General features: G+C 42.1%; 1 protein-coding gene across 6 annotated transcripts in view; it reads left to right on the top strand.

Annotated features, from left to right (window-relative positions):
- The window catches only part of KIAA0825 (KIAA0825 ortholog), a 392,242-nt gene that overhangs the window by 87,344 nt on the left and 292,803 nt on the right, over positions 1-12,095 (top strand). Inside the window, exon 1 of one of the 6 annotated variants that reach the window (XM_050943868.1) lies at positions 3,084-3,294. The exons of the other annotated variants lie outside the window; for them this stretch is intronic. The gene's annotated coding sequence lies outside the window, so the exon portion shown is untranslated. Of the gene's footprint in view, positions 1-3,083; positions 3,295-12,095 lie in introns of those variants that run through there. 6 annotated transcript variants of the gene reach the window in all.

Below are 12,095 nucleotides of genomic sequence, written 5' to 3'. Positions count from 1 at the left end.
AGCTGATTTTCAGTGGCGTTCGCACTGCCTCGGTCCTGGACACCAGTCCAGGGGGCTCTGTATTTTAATTTAATTTTAAAAGAAGTTCTTAAACATTTTTAAAGCCTTATTTACTTTACATACAACAATAGTTTAATTATATATTATAGACTTATAGAAAGAGACCTTCTAAAAACGTTATAATGTATTACTGGCACGCAAAACCTTAAATTAGAGTGAATAAATGAAGATTTGGCACATCACCTCTGAAAGGTTGCCGATCCCTGGCCTAAAGGATCTTAGGTACTTCTGGCACCTTAAAGGATGTCTACGCTTGGAGCTGGGGTGTGATTGCCAGCTGGAGGAGACATACCTGTGCTAGCTCTCGTCTAGCTAGTGCACTAAAAATAGAATCTAGCTGTGGCAGCACTAATCCTCCTAATCTCAGTGCTGTTTTATAGCTGTAAAATGAGTTCAGAATGTAGTGGTCAGGCATCAACATCACAAAATTTAGCCTTAAAATTATTATTTGGTAGTCAGAGCAAATAGGGCATGGGATACAGAAACTGAACTATTCTTTCTTTTAAGAGTGATTTCTCCAGATTAGAATGAGACATATCAGCAGGGCCAATTGGGGAGAATGGGGGTAGGAGGGGCATTTGGCCTGGGCCTCAAGCTCAAAGGGGTCCTCAAATTTAGATACTTCTTGTGAAACTTATCAAATGCCAAAAAATGAACTTGTTTTTATGTGCATCCCTATTGGACCAAAATGTGACACATTCTCTCAGCTTAGAGCTGAAAATTTAAGCAAATTACAGATGTGATTTGGTAAAAGACATAATTTTTTTTGTTAACTGATACAAATGTTGTCATATTTAAAGTTAAAAATGTTCATAAATATTAATAAAAATCTGTTGGTTCTGATGGCACAAGATTAGACCATGATGAATGTGTCCTCTCAGATCAGCTGATTATATAAACAAACCACTGCTAGTGGCTGGTGCTGGATCAAGTGCATGTTGAAAGATAGAGAATTGTTACGTTTTTAGTGTCTTTATGTCTAGTTGACTAAGGAATTATTTGTGTGAGAATTACTCATTATCTTCATGTGATAGCTAAAAGAGATGACTGGTTGGTTGGTTGAGCCCTAGGTTGGTAGCTTATCCATCATAGGCTTTCGTTGTCTATAGGCCCAAATTCAGGGTGAAAATTTGTGAGGGCTGTCTTGTACAGTGAGTTTTGTGAGGACACACGTTTGAAATTTTTGAACAGAAGTACTGCAAATGCATCAGTTCTCTCTGATTAATCAGGATGGAGCATCAACAGAGGTTGGAGGAAGGTGAAAGACCGAATACCATCACATGAGAGTTCAGTGTCACACAAAGAAAGCTATGTTGCATGGAAATCAGCCATTTGGGCAGCATCAGCTGAAAGTTCAGTTCAGAATTTACTCTTGACTGAACTCTCTAGAGAAACTAATAACTGGAAAAAACTACTTAAGCGCATCCTGAATGTCCTCCTTTTTCTTTCTGAGTGGGGATTGGCTTTCTTTGGTTCCAGTCAACGTCATGGCGATTGTCTGGCTATGCCGAAAGAATGACAGGAGACATTAGATACAGGTTTAATCAGATCGCAACTTTATTATTAGATAGACGTCTGGGACCAACTCAGAGGATAAAATGTGCAGTGCAGGTGAAAAATGTATGTCCCTCCAGCAGGTCCACTGCTGGGACTCTTCAATTCCAGCCAATTCCTAGGTGGTGAGTCACCCATCACGCTGACTGCCTTTCCAGCAGTTTTACGTCTCTCCTCCCCCAAGCCAGAAAGCATTGCCCTCTTCTCCTGACCAGCCAGACAAACCCTCTTCCCCACTTAAAGTGCAGAGCAGAGAGCATGCAAATGGAAATTTTCTAGGCATAGTTGAGCTCCTCAGCAAATATGACCCACTTTTATCAGAGCATGTTAAATGTGTTTGAGAATCGCAGGAGAGTCAAAAGCACATGCAAATCCCTTATCTCTCCACACGCATACAAAATGAGTTTATTGAGCTATGTGGGTCATTTGTACAAACAGCAATTCTTGAGATTCAAAATGCCAAGTATTTTTCAATCATTGATGCCACTTCACGTTTTTCTCACAAGGAACAGATTACTATGATTATTCTATATGTTAAGATTGTAGACAGCTCAACATTTTCAAATGAAGAAAGGTTTATTTTGTTGGATAATTTCACAAGAAAAACTGGGAAAAAATTTCTGCTTGAGTACTAGCAATTCTAGAAGGTTTTAAGTTAGATTTTCAAGTCTGCATTGGTCAAGCCTATGACAATGGATCTAATATGGCTGGAAAGTACAAAGGTGTACAAGCAGTTCTGTATTTTCTCCAGCTGTGGAAACCGCACACTAAACCTTGTAGGTGTTGACTGTGCTGAATCAATTATTTACTTTGGAACTGTTCAGCAAATGTGCAATCTATTCAGTAGCAGTCCACAAAGGAGGGAAATTCTGAAGTAATATCTTCCTGTTTCACTGCATGGGATGTCCAAAACTAGATGGTCTGCATGGATTGTTGGTGTTCAGCCGGTTGTGCAGCATTTGAATTCAGTGAGAGAGGCTTTAGATGAGCTTGAATCTCTCAATCTCACTGCACAGGCTCGAACTGAACTTCAGTCTATTCAGAAGCACATGTCCAAATTTGAATGCATTCTGATGTCATCTTTGTGGATGAAACTATTTACAATGATCCATCAAACTTATTTGGTAATTGAAGCACACAATGCTATACTTGATGTTGAGAGGGATAACACTGAAAGTCTTATCAATGACATTCAACAGATTTGTGAACAATTGGATGTGATCCTGACTGTGTCCAAATTAGTAGCACAAAATATTGGCATTTCATCTGAGTTCTCCACCAATCGCAAGTTACCTACTGAATCCAATGCAAAGCAGCATTATAGGGTCAGTGTCTTCCTTGTCATCATTGACTCTATTCAGTCAAGTCTTGCATGTCAGTTTGAGTCACTGCAGCTAATTTGTACCCCTTTTGGATTTCTTTGGCAGTTCAACAGACTGAGTAATGAAGATCTACTTTCTGCAGCTGAACAGTTGCAGCAACTGTACAACAAAGAAATCTGAAAAGATCTCAAGTGACAGTCATCTTCCACAAACAAATATATTCCACAAACTTTAAATTGGATTGCAAGCCAAAGGAATTGCTTCAAGAAGTACTCAAACTTGGACTCTCTGGGTTGTTTCCTAATATCACAATTGCATTGCATGTTTTTGTCAGCTTGCCTGCCACCAGTAGCTTCAGGTAAATGCACCTTCAACATGTTGAAACAGGAAAAGAACTATCACTATTCAACTATGAGACAAAAGCATTTGAATTGACTCTCCATACTTAATAAAAACTGTGACATTGCATGAAAGCTAGATTTTTCCTCAATAATTAGTGCATTGATTCGCACAGAAAAGGGCTAGAAAACACATTGGTTAAATAAAAAAACGTTAAAATTATGCATCACTCTTTTTTGGTGCCTTATTTTGTTTGTGTGTCATTTTTTATTTTGATTATGGCTGGGGTCTCAAAAGCTGGAAGGGGCCTGGGCCTCTCTGGATCTCTGAGAGGGCCTGCATATCAGTATGACAAAGCTTGCCTTGCCAGTTCCTTCATGTGACTGATTTTGCAGCTAAACAGGACATAAGTCTTCACTGCTGTTAAGAAGTGACACATTCACTTCTTAAAATTCATCTTTTAATAAGGGTAAGTTATCCCAATTATTGTGGTGATTTAACATTGAGTGACTTAAGAATTTCCAGACTGAGTTTTCAGATTAAGGTACACCTGCACTGGAACTCCTTGACCAGAACAGGATGGTGGCAGAGTTGCTAGCATAAAGATTTTCAATTCTTGCGTTCTCTTTTTGCCGTTAAGTTACTTTCTATCCTCCGTTCTGCATTGTCAGAAATGTCAAGATGCTGGAGTTGCAGGTAGCAAGGGATGTGAAGAGTAACAAGAAGGGTTTCTACAGGTATGTTAACAACAAGAAGGTGGTCAGGGAAAGTGTGGGACCATTACTGAGTGAGGGAGGCAACCTAGTGATAAACGATGTGACTAAAGCTGAAGTCCTCAATGCTTTTTTTGCCTCGGTCTTAACAGACAAGGTCAGCTCCCAGACTGCTGCATTGGGCAACGCAGTATGGGGAGGAGGTGAGCAGCCCTCAGTGGTGAAAGAACAGGTTGAGGACTGTTTAGAAAAGCTGGACATGCATAAGTCCGTGGGTCCAGATCTAATGCATTCCAGGGTGCTGAGGGAGTTGGCTGATGTGCTTGCAGAGCCATTGGCCATTATCTTTGAAATCTCACGGCGATTGGGGGAGGTCCCAGACGATTGGAAAAATGCAAATGTATAGTGCCCATCTTTAAAAACATGAAGGAGGAGAATCTGGGGAACTACAGACCTGTAAGCCTCATCTCAGTCCTGGAAAAATCATGGAGCAGGTCCTCAAGGAATCAATTTTGAAGCACTTAGAGGAGAGGAAGGTGATCTGGAACAGTCAACATGGATTCTCCAAGGGCACGTTATGCCTCACCAATCTGATTGCCTTCTGTGAGGGATAACTGGCTCTGTGGATATAGGGAAAGCAGTGGATGTGATATATCTTGACTTTAGCAAAGCTTCTGATACGGTCTCCCACAGTATTCTTGCTAGCAAGTTAAAGAAGTGTGGGTTGAATAAATGGACTATAAGGTGGACAGAAAGCTAGCTAGATTGTCAGGCTCAGCAGGTAGTGATCAACGGCTCGATGTCTAGTGGCAGCAGTATGAAGCAGAGTGCCCCAGGAGTTGGTCATTTTGTTCAATATTTCATTAATGATCTGTATGATGGGATGATTGCATCCTCAGCAAGTTTGCGGATAAGACTAAGATAAGGGGGAGATGTAGATACCCAGGAGGGTGGGGATAGGTTCCAAAGTGACCTAGAAAAATTGGAGGAGGTTCACAAGGACAAGTGCAGAGTCCTGCACTTAAGACGGAAGAATCCCATGCGCTGCTACAGGCTGGGGACTAACTGGCTAAGCGGCAGTTCTGCAGAAAAGGACCTGGGAATTACAGTGGACTAGAAGCTGGATATGAGTTAACAGTGTGCCCTTATTGCCAAGAAGGCTAACGGCATATTGGGCTGCATTAGTAGAAGCATTGCCAGCAGATCGAGGGAAGTGATTATTCCCCTCTATTTGGCACTGGTGAGGCCACACCTGGAGTACTGCGTCCAGTTATGGGCCTCCACTACACAAAGTATGTGGACAAATTGGAGAGAGTCCAGCAGAGGGCAATGAAAATGATTAGGGGGCTGGAGCACGTGACTTATGAGGAGAGGCTGAGAGAGCTGGGCTTGCTTAGTGTGCAGAAGATAAAAGTGAGGGAGGATTCCAAAGAGGATGGAGCTCGGCTGTTCTCAGTGGTGGCAGATGACAGAACAAGAAGCAGTGGTCTCAAGTTGCAGTTTGGAGGTCTATGTTGGATATTAGGAAAAACTATTTCACTGGGAGAGTGGTGAAGCACTGGAATGGGTTTCCTAGGGAGGTGGTGAAATCTCTATCCTTAGAGGTTTTTAAGGCCTGGTTTGACAAAGTTGGTGTTGGTCCTGCTTTGAGCAGGGGATTGGACTAGATGACCTCCTGAGGTCTCTTCCAACCCTAATCTTCTATGATTCTATGATGCTAGCACTAGTTTCTGAATAAGAAACATGTAAGAAATATGATTTTCAAATATGTTTCATTTTTTTCACTATAAAAGTGTTCTTATCAGTCAAACTTTCAAATTACTTTGTTAAACAAAAGTTTACATTTCTCTTTCTATTCATATTCCAGTCCATTCTTTACTTATTTGGTAATTCAGCTATTGTTTTCATTTCGTGCTTGAACAGCCTTGGAGTAGCATTTTAAACAGCATCTAAGTGACTTAGGCACCTAAATCCTGTTAAAAGGTAATAGGATTTAGGGGCCTAAATCATGTAGATGCATTTGAAAGTTTTAATCTCAGGGTTTGTTGTGTGTTTTTGTTTTGTTTCATCAGCAGTAATAGAATCATAACTAAAAGCAGCAAAGAATCCTGTGGCACCTTATAGACTAACAGATGTTTTGGAGCATGAGCTTTTGTGGGTGAATACCCACTTCGTCGGATGCACGTAGTGGAAATTTCCAGGGGCAGGTATATATATGCAAGCTAGAGATAACGAGGTTAGTTCAGTCAGGGAGGATGAGGCCCTGTTCTAGCAGTTGAGGTGTGAAAACCAAGGGAGGAGAAACTGGTTTTGTAGTTGGTAAGCCATTCACAGTCTTTGTTTAATCCTGAGCTGATGGTGTCAAATTTGCAGATGAACTGAAGCTCAGCAGTTTCTCTTTGGAGTCTGGTCCTGAAGTTTTTTTGCTGCAGGATGGCCACCTTAAGATCTGCTATAGTGTGGCCAGGGAGGTTGAAGTGTTCTCCTACAGGTTTTTGTATATTGCCATTCCTAATATCGGATTTGTGTCCGTTTATCCTTTTCTGTAGCGACTGTCCAGTTTGGCCAATGTACATAGCAGAGGGGCATTGGTGGACGTGCAGGTGAATGAACTGGTGATGGTGTGGCTGATCTGGTTAGGTCCTGTGATGGTGTCGCTGGTGTAGATATGTGGGCAGAGTTGGCATCGAGATTTGTTGCATGGATTAGTTCCTGAGCTAGAGTTACTATGGTGCAGTGTGCAGTTACTGGTGAGAATATGTTTCAGGTTGGCAGGTTGTCTGTGGGCAAGGACTGGCCTGCCACCCAAGGCCTGTGAAAGTGTGAGATCATTGTCCAGGATGGGTTGTAGATCCCTGATGGTGCATTGGAGGGGTTTAAGCTGGGGACTGTATGTGATGGCCAGTGGAGTCCTGTTGGTTTCTTTCTTGGGTTTGTCTTGCAGTAGGCAGCTTCTGGGTACACATCTGGCTCTGTTGATCTGTTTCCTTATTTCCTCATGCAGATATTGTAGTTTTGAGAATGCTTGGTGGACATTTTGTAGGTGTTGGTCTCTGTCTGAGGGGTCAGAGTAGATGCGGTTGTACCTCAGTGCTTGGCTGTAGACAATGGATCGTGTGTTATGCCCGGGATGGAAGCTGGAGGCATGAAGGTAGGCATAGCGGTCGGTAGGTATTTGGTATAGGGTGGTGTTAATGTGACCATCGCTTATTTGCACCGTGGTGTCTAGGAAGTGGACCTCCCGTATAGATTGGTCCAGGCTGAGGTTGAAGGTGGGGTGGAAGCTGTTGAAGTCGTGGTGGAATTTTTCCAGAGTCTCCTTCCCATGGGTCCAGATGATGAAGATGTCATCAATGTAGCGTAGGTAGAGAAGGGGCGTGAGTGGACAAGAGCTGAGGAAGCATTATTCCACGTTGGCCATAAAAATATTGGCAAATTGTGGGGCCATGCGGTTGCCCACAGCGGTGCCACTGATCTGGAGATATATATTGTCCTCAAATTTGAAATAGTTGTGTGTGAGGATAAAGGCACAGAGCTCAGCAGCCAGTTGTGCTGTGGCATCATCAGGGATACTGTTCCTGACAGCTTGTATTCCATCTGTGTGTGGGATGTTAGTGTAGAGAGCCTCTACATCCATTGTGGCTAGGATGGTGTTTTCTGGAAGGTCACCCATGCATTGTAGTTTCCTCAGGAAATCAGTGGTGTCACGGAGATAGCTGGGAGTGCTGGTGGCATAGCGTCTGCGTAGAGAGTCCACATATCCAGACAGTCCTTCAGTGAGAGTGCCAATGCCTGAGATGATGGGGCATCTAGGATTTCCGGGTTTGTGGATCTTGGGTAGTAGACAGAATAACCCTGGTCGGGGCTCTAAGGGTATGTTGATTTGTTCCGGTGTTAGTGTAGGGAGTGCCCTGAGTAGATGGTGCAGTTTCTTAGTGTATTCCTCAGTGGGATTTGAGGGAAGTGGCCTGTAGAATTTGGTATTGGAGAGTTGTCTGGCAGCCTCCTTTTGGTAGTCAGACCTGTTCAGGATGACAACAGCACCTCCTTTATCTGCCTCTTTGATGATAATGTCAGGGTGGTTTCTGAGGCTGTGGGTGGCATTGCGTTCTGCACGACTCAGGTTATGAGGCAAGCGATGTTGTTTTTCCACAATTTCTGCCTGTGCATGTCGGCGGAAGCACTCAATGTATATTTCCAGACTGTCATTTCGACCCTCAGGAGGAGTCCATGTGGAGTTCTTCTTCTTGTGCTGTTGGTGGGAGAGTACCTGTGTATCGGTGTGCTGTTCCATGTTGTCCTGAAAGTATTCTTTGAGTCGGAGATGGTGAAAGTAGGCTTCCAGATCGCCGGAGAACTGTATCATGTTGGTGGGGGTTGCAGGGCAGAAAGAGAATCCCCGAGATAAGACGGACTTTTCTTCTGGGCTGAGTGTGTAGTTGGATAGATTGACGATATTGTTGGGTGGGTTGGGGGTACCACGGTTGTGGCCCCATGTGGCAGGTAGGAGTTTAGACAGCTTACAGTCCTTTTTCCTTGTAGAGAGGTGAAGTGAGTAATGTAGATCTCCTGTCTTATTTTAGTGAAGTCCGTTCATATGGAAGTTTGGTTATTAATGAGAGTCTCCAGGTTGGAGAGCTCTCTTTTGATGTTTTCCTGTTTGTTGTATAGGATGCTGATCAGGTGGTTCCTCAGTTTCTTTGATAGAATATGGCATAATCTTTCTCTGTGGTCTGTGTAGTATGTGGATAGCATCATATGCCAGCAATGCCCCTCTGCTATGTACATCAGCGAAACTGGACAATCTCTACAGAAAAGGATAAATGGACACAAATCAGCTTCAGTTCATCTGCAAATTTGACACCATCAGCTCAGGATTAAACAAAGACTGTGAATGGCTTACCAACTACAAAACCAGTTTCTCCTCTGTTGGTTTTTACACCTCAACTGCTAGAACAGGGCCTCATCCTCCCTGACTGAACTAACCTCATTATCTGTCTATAAGGTGCCTTAGGATTCTTTGCTGCCTAGCCAGACTAACACGGCTACCCCTCTGATACTTGAGAATCATAACTAGGGCTCTACCAAATTCGCGGTCCATTCTGGTCAATTTCATGGTCATTGGATTTTAAAAGTTATAGATTTCATAATTTCAGATATTTATATCTGAAATTTCATGGTGTTGTAATTGTAGGGATCCTGACTCAAAAAGGAGTTATGGGGGACATGTCACAAGGTTATTTTAGGAGGGGTTGCAGTATTGCTACTCTTACTTCTGTGCTGCTGCTGGCAATGGTGCTGCTTTCATAGCTCAGTGGCCAGAGAACAGTGGCTGCTGTCTGGGAACCTAGCTCTTAAGGCAGAGCCCCTGCCAGCCGCAGCAGCACAGAAGTAAGGATGGCATGGTGTGTTATTGCCACCCTTACTTCTGTGCTGCTGCCTTCAGAGCTGAGCCCTTGGTCATCAGCTGCTGCTCTCCGGCCACCCAGCTCTGAAGACAGTGCAGAAGTAAGGATGGCAATACCACAACCCCCACAAAAATAACCTTGCAACGTTTCTGCAACTCTCTTTTGGGTCAGGACCCCCAATATGAGAAACGCTTGTCTTCCCCATGAAGTCATAAGAACTTAAGAACACCCATACTGGGTGAGACCAAAGGTCCGTCTAGCCCATTATCCTGTCTTTCGACAGTGGCCTATGCCAGGTGACCCAAAGGGAATGAACAGAACAGGTAATCATCAAGTGATCCATTCCCTGTTGCCCATTCCCAGCATTTGGCGAAAAGTCTGTGTAGTATAGGGTGAAAGCTCGCAGAAGACCAGATTTCACAGAGGGAGACCAGATTTCACAGTCTGTGATATGTTTTTCATGGCCATGAATTTGATAGGGCCCTAATCATAACATAAAGACCCAATGTTGCGACCTTTTAGATTATGAATAATCCTTAGTCTTGTACTGAAGGCAATGAGGTTACCCACAGGAGTAGGGTGACCAGACAGCAAATGTGAAAAATCATGACAGAGGGTGGGGGTAATAGGAGCCTATATAAGAAAAAGACCTAAAAATCGGGACTGTCCCTATAAAACCGGGACATCTGGTCACCCTACACAGGAGTGAGGACTTACTCGCCTGATTAAAGGTTTACAGGATCCGGCCCTTACACCCTGATCAGTGGGACTATTAACAGAATCACAGGACTGCTCATAAAGTTAAGTTTGTGCCAAAGTCTTTGAAGGACTGGGACCTAGGTGTGTGTAAGGTATAATTTCATTTTTATGTAGTGTAATTAATACACAACAGTAAAACATTCTACATTAATCAGCTAATTAGTTATAATTTTGTCCTTAGTTGAAAAGCAATTAAATGATTAATAAAGTCTCCTTTTAAAATTCATATTATATGACTTACTTTTAAAAATATAACTTAACTTATTAAATGAGATTTTTGCATCACAGTTAAATACAGGTTTTGTTTAAAGATTTTATATCTTTAGCAAATTGAGACATATACCTCCTTATTAAGACACTGGAAATCAGAAAGCTATTTTTCTTCTAGATTAAAGTGAGATGTCAGGAGATTGAGTTGCAGGTCATCTTGCCTAGTGGTCAGAAAAGAGTCAGACTTAATGGTAAAACAGGAGTTAGCATCCACATGCCAGAGTCAAGAGGGAATCAGAACTGGTTTGAGGGTTAGAAACAGTTTGAGTCCAAATGTCCAAGCCAGAAATTAGAGCAGAGGGTTAGAACTGTATTACTTGGAATCAGAGAAGGCAGGAGCAGGGTTGGGTCTAGGCTGGACCAAGGGGTGAGTACAGAGGAGGATCTGGGCTGGAGAAGGATTTGGAATGAAGCAATCAAAGGAAGATAGAGAATTCAGAGGCATATACCATGAGCAGCCACTGCTATTCTGCAGCTGCTGTGATTAAGAGCAAGCCACCCCACTGCCTCAGCCAAGCAGTGGGGTTCTGATGTGGGCTGGCTATTCCCATTGGCTGCCCAGTGACAGGACAGGCACAGCTACAGGCCCTCATTCTTGGCATGTGATTTCAGTTTAAGAGGCTAGCTTTTGACTATATTTTTATCAGAAGAGCTGTAAACCTGTTTACCTTGATACTTTGAAAGAAACATTACATATTTAAGCTTATTTCTTTGTATACTCAGAAAACGGACATAAATATTTTAAATGGTTTATTCAGTGGCCTGATTCTTAAATATATTATTGACGTAATTCATACAGTGGAATAGACAACTATAATTTAACAAATACTTATAGTATAAAGTGTCTTACAAAACCTTATAAAGAATAGGAGGGAAAGTAATCCTGAGATTCTGCTTCACTACCATATGATATGAACTGAAGAATATACAAAAGTTTTTATCCAATGCAAAAAGTAGTGTTTTAGACAAAAATGTGATGTTTAATTTATTGAGATTAAAAAGATCAAGTAAAGTGAACTGAACTATCATTATTTGTACCTATAGGGAGGTCCACTGAAATTTTTCTGCCTAATCCCTTTATCAGTGCTAGGACAAATTGCTAAAATATCTGGTCCTGTAAAGGCTTTAGCCTATTAATGGTTTGTAGTTCATTGGCTAGTACCCTGATTCAGATGTCAGAGATTAGTATAAAAAGCTGATTGAAGCTAATTGAAACTGATTTAGGTAGACTAACGACACCTGAGTCTTTACAATTCACAATGCTGTAATCTGTTAGGTTTCCTTGAATGAGACACATCAGGCTTATAAATAAAAGTATTTGATATAGTGTCCCAGGAGCTAAGGTGTATGAACAGGGCATTGGATTTCATAGTCCTGGGAACAGTTTACACAAGTTAAAAAGATACATGCCAATCTTTTATTGTGTTCAGAACTGGTATTCATGGATGGAGTTATCCCATCAGGAAATTGAGTGGGCCATAGTCAGAGAGGTATTATTTTTCATGGAAGTCCTTTGCACTCATGAAAAGGCCCTTTGATACTCAGAAGATATTTGTTTCAGTGCACTTAATTTTAAACTTGCTCAGACTCAGAGTTGTCTTGAAAAGACCTTTACTTCATCTTTTTATATAGTGTGTTTTATAGACCACCCACACATGATTAATTTTAAA

This window comes from Gopherus flavomarginatus, chromosome 3 (assembly GCF_025201925.1).
Source record: "Gopherus flavomarginatus isolate rGopFla2 chromosome 3, rGopFla2.mat.asm, whole genome shotgun sequence".
NCBI lineage: Eukaryota > Metazoa > Chordata > Testudines > Testudinidae > Gopherus > Gopherus flavomarginatus.
This window is presented reverse-complemented; position numbering and strand designations above follow the sequence as displayed.